This window comes from Papio anubis, chromosome 11, assembly GCF_008728515.1.
Source record: "Papio anubis isolate 15944 chromosome 11, Panubis1.0, whole genome shotgun sequence".
NCBI classification, from domain to species: Eukaryota; Metazoa; Chordata; class Mammalia; order Primates; family Cercopithecidae; genus Papio; species Papio anubis.
This window is the reverse complement of record NC_044986.1, coordinates 34,105,100-34,114,151: the sequence shown is the minus strand read 5'-3', so window position 1 is coordinate 34,114,151 and position 9,052 is coordinate 34,105,100.

The following is a 9,052-nucleotide window of genomic DNA, read 5'->3' as shown; positions in this document are numbered from 1 at the left end:
TGCTATCCTTGTTTCTGCTGAACACAGAGAATAAGGGGGTTTGTCTACACCCATGTTGGCTCCAAGAGAGGATCAAAGTGTCCTTTGGGTTAGATGTAGTGACGGCAGCTGGAGAACTAGAGGAACCTGGAGGAACTGGGTAGACGGAGAGGGGAAAAGGTGGGAGGCAGTTCGAAAGCCAGGATAACTCATCTCTTACTGCAGGGAATTCTACTACCAGCTCTTCCCAGCAGGCTTTTTCCCTCCCCTGCAAAAGGCAGACAGTGCCCCAGGAGGTCAGAGATGGGGCTATCCTAATCCCTTGGTAAGACTGGCTGGAGGCAGTGGAGTATAAAAAGAAAACCTGGCCGGGTGCAGTGGCTCACGCCTGTAATCCCAGCACTTTGGGAGGCTGAGGTGGGCGGATCACAAGGTCAGGAGTTCAAGACCAGCCTGACCAATATGGTGAAACCCCGTCTCTACTAAAAAAAATACAAAAATTAGCCGGACATGGTGGTGCGCACCAGTAGTCCCAGCTACTTGGGAGGCTGAGACAGGAGAATCATTCGAACCCGGGAGGCAGAGGTTGCAGCGAGCCAAGATTGCACCACTGCACTCCAGCCTGGGCAACAGAGCAAGACTCTGTCTCAAAAAAACAAAAAACAAAAAACAAACAAACAAACAAACAAAAACCTTATAAAGCTTCAGGGCCAAAGATACCAGCTGTGAGATTTGAACAAGTTACTCAACCCTGCTGAGTGTCCTGGTATATAATGACAATGAGACATACACCTCACAGGGAAGCTGTGACAAGCTAATGAAGTCAAGTTCATAAGGGACCTGGCAGAGTAGGTGACAGTCGAGCACCTGGCGAAGGATGTGACACTCAGGCTGCAGCCACAATACATAGGAGAATCCTACCCAAAACTTGACTGGGCTGTTCTGATCCTCCCAAGAAAATGTGTGATGACAGTAACTCTAATAGCCACTAAAGTTAGTCAATTTTGGGAAAAGAAAAAGGAGAAACAGGAGCTGCAAAGCAATTCCATTATCAGGGAAGGCAAAAATGGAAAGGAAAATTTTAGAAGAAAAGTAATACATAGTAAATCTAGAAAATAATCTAGAGTACCTCGCTAGAAGGTCTAAATTTAATCTTAAAAAAGAAATCTTGGCACCTGGGGTGGAAAAACAAATCATCTTTTTTTGCTGACTGTACAAGTAAGATGATTAAAGTAGCAATAGAAAAGAGCTTTTAAAAAAAATGATGGTAAAAGGTAAAAAGGGAAATCCCACACATGACTCCTAATTTTAAAACAATTATAGTAAAATATTTATCACATAAGTTTACTGTCTTAACCACTTTTACGTGTAGGGTTCAGTGGCATTAAGTACATTCACATTGCTATGCAACCATCACCACCATCCATCTCCAGAACGCCTTTCATCTTGCAAAACTGAACCTCTGTATCCATTAAACACTAACTCCCCATTCCTACCTTCCCCTACTCCCTGGCAACCACCATTCTACTTTCTGTCTCTATGAATTTGACTACCCTATGTACCTCATATAAGAGGAATCACACAGTATTTGTCTTTTTGTGATTGACTTATTTCACTTAGCATAATGGATTCCCAGCTTGCTAACTAAATATATTCCAAAGTCATTTACAATGTGATGTATGGATATAAGTCACAGTAAATTTTTCTTCTTTTTTTCTTTTTTTGAGATGGAGTCTCGCTCTGTCACCCAGGCTGGAGTGCAGTGGCGCCATCTTGGCTCACTACAATTTCCGCCTCCCAGGTTCAAGCGATACTCCCGCTTCAGCCTCCAGAGTAGCTGGGACTACAGGCATGCACCACCAGCTAAATTTTTATATTTTTAGTAGAGACGGGGTTTCACCATGTTGCCCAGGCTGGTCTTAAACTCCTGACCTCAGGTGAATGTTTTAAATAAAGTGAAAATTCAGATCCTACCAGGCTGGCTTGACCCAATGCCAATTTCCATAATGAAAATGGCTCTCCCCAGATGTGGAAGAGCAAGTGCATACAGATGCACTGTGATCCCAGTGAAACCCCAAATGCAGCTTCTGGGGCCACAAACTTCTGCCCCTCTCTTGAATTTCTTTGTGTTGCCACAACATAAGAGTTCAGAGAGGTGTTGACAGCACTTCCCTTTATGCTTTCCATAGGGTGCATCTCATTATTACCCCTTCCCTGGACATTCACAATAACTCCAAATATGCAGGCAGACCATAAGTTAGACTACTTATATTTACTGAGAGCTTACCATGCACCAGACACAGTCAACATTTTAAAGTGGACAGTTTTAAAGAGAAAACTGTAATGGGAAACATAATCATCTCCTACCATCTCTGTTCCTTTCTTTCTCAGATTATGAAGTAGCTATGGAATTTGAATGGGTTGATTCTTCAGCTCCCAGAATGAACTTTGATTGGCTTAACTGGCCACAGTAATTGATGTGGGAATGAGGCTATGACATAATTTCAACTTAGGAGACATGTTCACTGGAGGTGAACTAGGAAGCACAAAGTCTCGGACATTCGACACTTAAAGAATCAGCAGTCTTAGGATGATGGCAGTGCTACGGACACCAGAGTTCCATGGTTCAGGCTGTTCAGCATCAACTGCTCCTGACAGCCACCCTAACATGCCTCCAGTTTCTGGACCAACAGATGCCTGTCACTGTTGAAGTTTCTTTGAGTTGGGTCTTCTGTTACTTACAACTTAAATCACCCTCACTGATTGCTATGTACTTAATTGTTCTCCTCCACTTTCCGCCAACCCATATGTTGAAGCCTTAACCCCCAACATGATGGTCTGTGGAGACTGGGACTTTGGGAGATAATTAGATTTACATGTGATCATGAGGGTGGGACCCTCAAGATGGGACTAGTATCCTTACAAAAAGTGTCACTAGAAAGCCTCTCTTTCTCTCTCTCTGCCACGTAAGAATACAGCAAGAAGGCAGCCATCTACAAGCCAGGAAGAGAGCCCTTACCAGAACTTGACCATGCTGACACCCTGATCTCAGATGTCCAACCTCCAGAACTGCAAAATAGATACATTTTCATTGTTTAAGCTACCTAGTTTATGGCATTTTGTTACGGCAGCCCAATCTGACTAATACGCTGATACAGACATGTGAGGGTACATGCCACCAGCAGGGTGGTTCAACTGCAGGTCCACACTTACCCAGTGAAGGTGACTCAGCCCAGAGCGTCATGCAGTCTCTTCCCAACCCTTTCTGCATCACCCCTGGGAGAGTCAGCTCCTCCCACAATTGTAGTCCTGACAGCAGGCTTGTGCCTCTGAAATGATCTTGCAAACAAGCTGCCATTGGAGTGCTGAGTGGTAATATCGACTAAAACAATGAAGAAGAAGAGCAACAAGGAGGAGGAAGAGGAGGAGGAAAGGCAAAGAAGAGAAGCACTGTGGTGAAGAGTAGTACTTCTCAACTCCACCAGAACAGCAGAGAACAATGAAAGCACACCATCAGGACGTCTTGGGGTACGGCCAGAAAGGCCATTACCATTTGTGCCAATATATTTGAAATCTTGTATTTTATCATAAAAATCATGCAGTTTTTGTATTCTACTTCATCATGTGCCTTTATATTTTTTATATCAAAATGTCCCCCTAAAAACTTTTGAGAAGGGCCATTTTATCCCAAATCTTTGAAATAATTTCCTAGTCCCACCATGCTTGCTCTGAGATGTTCACGCCCCAATATGAGAAGCACATGTACATCAGAAAGAGGACTGGACTTGGAGTTTTAAATCTAAGTTATTTTCCAATACCATCCCTTCCTAGTCTTGATCTTGAAAAATTACTCATCTTTAAGCTTCTCTTTCATCATGAGTAAAAGAGAGGATAACACCGACACCTTCTCTCCCTTTCTCATAGAAGCATCAAGCTCCAAGTAGTTAATGTGAGAGAAAGGACTTGGGAGACCAGGAAGCCATGACCTTTTTGTCATGTGGGGTATTTTCCCAAGAATACTTTGGAAGTTTCCTTTAATTTGTTCTTGGACTAACCTTTCCTATTCACTCTGATACCTTTTTGTTCAGGCCTTGTATCTGTGCTTGGAAGAGCACAGGAGGCAAAAAGAATAAGGATTCATAGTCACTTGTCAATAGGGGTGGAAGAGAAGTCAGATTCTTCTTTATCTGAGATGAAGTCTAGCTCTGTTGCCAGGCTAGAGTGCAGTGGCATTATTTCTTCTCAGTACAACCTCCACCTCCCGGGTTCAAGTGATTCTCCTGCCTCAGCCTTCCAAGTAGCTGAGATTACAGGCATGTACCATCACTCCCAGCTAATTTTTGTATTTTTAGTAAAGATGGGGTTTCACCATGTTGACCAAGCTGGTATCGAACTCATGACCTCAAATGATCCACCTGCCTCGGCCTCCTAAGATGCTAAGATTACAGGCGTGAGCCACTGTGCTCGACCAGATTCTTATCCTTGAGTGGCCTCTATATCCCTTCATTCCCTTCATGTCTACATCTTCCACCCTTATCATGGCATCTCAAGTTTCCCAACTTAAAAGAATCCGAGCCTGTATCCCTCATACTTGCCGTATGAACAAATTACCTGGGATACAGGAAGGCAAGTGAGTTCCATCTCCAGTAACAGCTCAGGTTCATTGGTTGCTTAGAACATTACATTGAGAAGAATCACTCAATGGGAAAGAGTGTAGATGGGTTAGAAATGTCTGCAAAGACAGGGAAGTGAGAACAGCCACATTTGTGGCATCACTAGCTGTCCTTGGTTGACAGGCTCAAGATGAATCAGCTCTGAAAAGTGTTGGACGGGCACGGTGGCTCACGCTTGTAATCCCAGCACATTAGGAAGCCAGGGCAGGCAGATCACTTGAGGTCAGGAGTTTGAGACCAGCCTGGCCAACATGGTGAAATCCTATCTCTGCTAAAAATACAAAAATTAGCTGGGTGTGATGGCAACCTGTAATCCCAGCTACTTGGGAGACTGAGGCAGGAGAATCACATGAACCTGGGAGGCAGAGGTCACAGTGAGCCAAGATCATGCCACTGCAGTACTCCAGCCTGGGGAACAGAGTGAGACTCCGTCTTAAATTAAAAAAATAAAAAATAAAAATAAAAAAGTCACAATTATTGAAAGCTGGAAGGTTTTCAGAAAAATCTCAAATGTGGGAGTTTCCATCCTTGGCGTCTTGACTCATGAGGCATTTACAAAATCAGTAATAGTGACTAATATCCTATTTTTGATAATATGAAGGCCCACCTCCTTCCCTGTAATAGGGTTGTCAAGGTTCTTTCCTTTTGAGCAGAACAGTATCTACTCCATTCACTAATGGTGTACCACACTAGTTGCTATGATTGACATTTGTTGAAGTCACAGAAATTTCTGGAATGTTATTGGTCTACCTGATAGTCCAGCATGCTGATTGAACCCATGAGCAATTGTGGACTTGAACAGACAGTGATGACCTAAGATGAGTGGCTGCTTGCAGAGAACAATGCTAATAAACAGACTCCTGGTGATTACCAGCCTGGGAATCCATGTTCTAATAAAATACGACATCAATCTTAATGTACCCACTTCAAATCCTACCCCATAATTCTGAAATTTTTAGAGGCTTCAGATTTGGATGAACACACCAATGAGTTTATTTCAAAATGCCTATTTCTATTTCAGTATGCAATTACTTGAGACTTTTTTGAAAAAAATAACAAACAGCTTCTATTAAATAATTGTCTTTTTGTTGCAGAATTCTAAAGGGTTTCTGGACTGTGTACATACACTGCATTTAAGCTTTTCGTTTATTTGACTACTTTGGTGCTTTCAGTTTGCCGGAAAGCCGGCCCTCATAGATGAAAGGCCCAGCTGGTGTCCAAAAGTCATTGATTTGCCTTGTCGGCTCTTTAGGCAACCAGGCTTTCTAAGTGGGTAGGCCCTAGGGTGTTTGTTTCATTTTGGTCATGTCCTACTGTGCTTCGACATCAAGCTACATAACAACCATAAAAGACATAGTGATTACATATTTTTGGAATTTCTATTTTTCCTGGGTTTCTTTAGGGCCTACCATTTCTTTTCTTTTTTTTTTTTTGAGATGGAATCTCACTCTGTCACCCAGGCTAGAGTACAGTGGCATGATCTTGGCTCACTGCAACCTCTGCCTCTCAGGTTTAAGCAATTCTCTTGCCTCAGCCTCCTGAGTATCGGACTACAGGCATGCCAAACCTTATCCAGCTAATTTTTGTATTTTTAGTAGAGATGGGGATTCACCATGTTGGCCAGGCTGGTCTTGAACTCCTGACCTTGGGTGATCTACCCACCTCCACCTCCCAAAGTGCTGGGAATACAGAGGTGAGCCACTGTGCCCAGCCGGGCCTACCATTTATTTCTATCTGAGCTTCCCTTGCCAGTGAACTCTTGCATTTTAAGTAATAGCCATTGAGGAAAAAGCTGTGGAATGGGAACATTTCAGAGAAAATCACCTTGAAGAGTGACAGGCTGAGGTTTGGGGTGGCCTGTAGGAGCCCTGTGCGTGGAAGAGATGACAGGCACCTACATCTCTCCTAAAAGCAATGAGGACATGGTTAGTAATAAGGGACTTCTCTATTATACTTTTCCTGCTCCTAATTTCTTGTCCTTATTCTCTTGTTTTCTCCCTCTCTTTTTCTCTTTTCCTTTGGATTCTCTCCTGTCCTTTTTTCTAATTTCCCTTTTTATTTTCTTGCTTTTTCTCCTCCCCTTTTTTCTTCTCTCCCTCATCCCTTCGTTTCTGTCCTATTTCTCTGCCCTTTCTGTGAAAACCATTTTCCCTTTATGGCATCAGACTGTTTCCCAAGGTGTGTTCTACCAAGCATTGGATCCACAGGTTGCTTTGTGGAAAATAAAAAAGATGGGTCTGAAGCAAGGCCATCAGTGGTTCAATAAGTTCAGGAAACAGTGCAGACCATGTCAGCCTCCTGGAGCGTCCACATTCCACAGGTTCTGAGAAATTCTGCTGTGAAGAAACTAACTTGCCTTATCCCAGAGCTCCCCAAACTTCCTGACCTCAGTGTCATTTTCCTTCCAAAGAAATGAATTTCATTGAGAATCTCTGTGGTAGAGACTCTTGTCTTCCTCACTTTGGGGCTTCTGAGCACTTCTTTCATCCAGCCAAGCCTGATGTCAAGGTGTCTTCTCATATGCTGAGGGCCACCACAATCAGGGGTCTCCCTTTTGGTCGACCGCCTTCACTGCCCACCCTGCAGCCACCTACCACTCAGACTTGCAAAAGTCCTGTTTTGCTCACCTCTCGTGTTAAACATTTAAGCTTGGTTGCTCTTTTTTTTTTTCTAAAAAATTTTCAAAGATGATTTTTGAAGAATACTATGCACTGTGGCAGAGGTACAAGCAGGGGAATATTTTGGTTCCCTGCTGGTAGTAATGCTCCCATCGTTGCAGAGGGCAATTTGGTAACATGTAGCCAAAGCCTTAAAATTCTATTGAGTGGTGGGGCAGGCACAGTGGGTCATGCCTGTAATCCCAGTACTTTGGGGGTCCAAGGCAGGAAGATCTCTTGAGCCCAGGAATTTGAGGCAAGACTAGGCAACAAAGCAAAACCCTATCTCTACAAAAAAATAGAAAAATTAGCCAGGTGTGGTGGCACGCACCTGTAGTCTCAGCTATTTGGGAGGCTGAAGTAGGAGAATCACTTGAGCCCAAGAGGCCCTGGTTGCAGTGAGCTGTGATCACACCACTGCACTCTAGCCTGGGCAACAGACTAAGGCCCTATATCAGAAAAAAAAAAAAAAAAAAAAAAAAAAGCAACACATTCTGTTTGGGGGACTTTAGCCTAAGAAAACAATTAAGAATGGATACAAAGAGTTAGCTGCAAGGATTCTTTGCTGTTTTCTGTAATAGCAAAAACTTGAGAACAACCTTAATATCCAAAGATGGAAGATGGTTTCAGTACACTGTAGCATATTCATATAATCAGGTAGCTCTGAAGAGTGGAGTTTTAGAAGAATATTTAAAATAGACACCCCAAAATAATTTTCTGTAACAAACATACATACGCCCATTGTGATCCCATTTCTGTCAAATCGACATATACTTAGTGTGACATATGCATATAAATATTCGAAGCTGGGAAGAGCAGTCACCAAAATTTAGCAGTAATCATCGCTTCCAGAGTAGTTCATTTCAGCTTCCTCTTGTTTATCTGTGCTTTCTAATTTTTATAGAAAAGAGTGTATGTTTTTTGTATATTGAAAGGAAACAATAAATTAGAAAAATTAACAAAAATGGTTGGTGATACTTTACATGCTTTGTTACCATTTAAAGTCCCAGCTTACTCCAAATAGGGTCCTGTCAACACCAACTGGGACTTTTCTGTCTCTTGGGGAGTAAGTGCTCCATGAGGAAGGTCAAAGAGAATGTCAACCTTCCTTCTGCTATCTGAGGAAATGTGGATATGAGAGCCAACTTCTAGGTTGTGATGCTGCAATTTACTGAGAAAAAAAAGATCAACACACCCCCACCATCTATTTATTTAATATTAAAAATAATATTTCACTGAGTTTGGCTGGCGTCAGCCCGAGCAGTTACTCATACAGGAATTCAAACAAAAGCAGCATTGGCTCTGGGCCAGTGGGTTGGTGCTGGGTGGTCCATGTCGGTCCTTAGCTCAGAGCAGTTCCTAAGGCTGCTTTGAGACCTGATTTGGGTTGGGAAGATGATGTATTCATTTATTTATTAGAAATGTTTTAACAGGAAATGCTAATAGTTTGCATTGAGGGAGAACTGCCCTGGAGACAGCTGGAGGAACCCAACAGACATCGCTGGGGAGGAGATTGCTGCTCATGGCCTTGGAATTAAATCAGGGTCTGTTATGAGCGTCTACACTGGAACCCAGCACACTAAACTTGCCCAAAACACCCAGGATGCTTTGCTTCAGGACAGAGGAGGAAGGAGCAGCTCCACTCTTTCAGCTGCCCTGGGCCTTTTATCTGTCGCCATTTGTTTCTCAGAAACCTAACGGTGTATTTTTCATGTGACTGTGAACACAGACAGCAACTCTGCT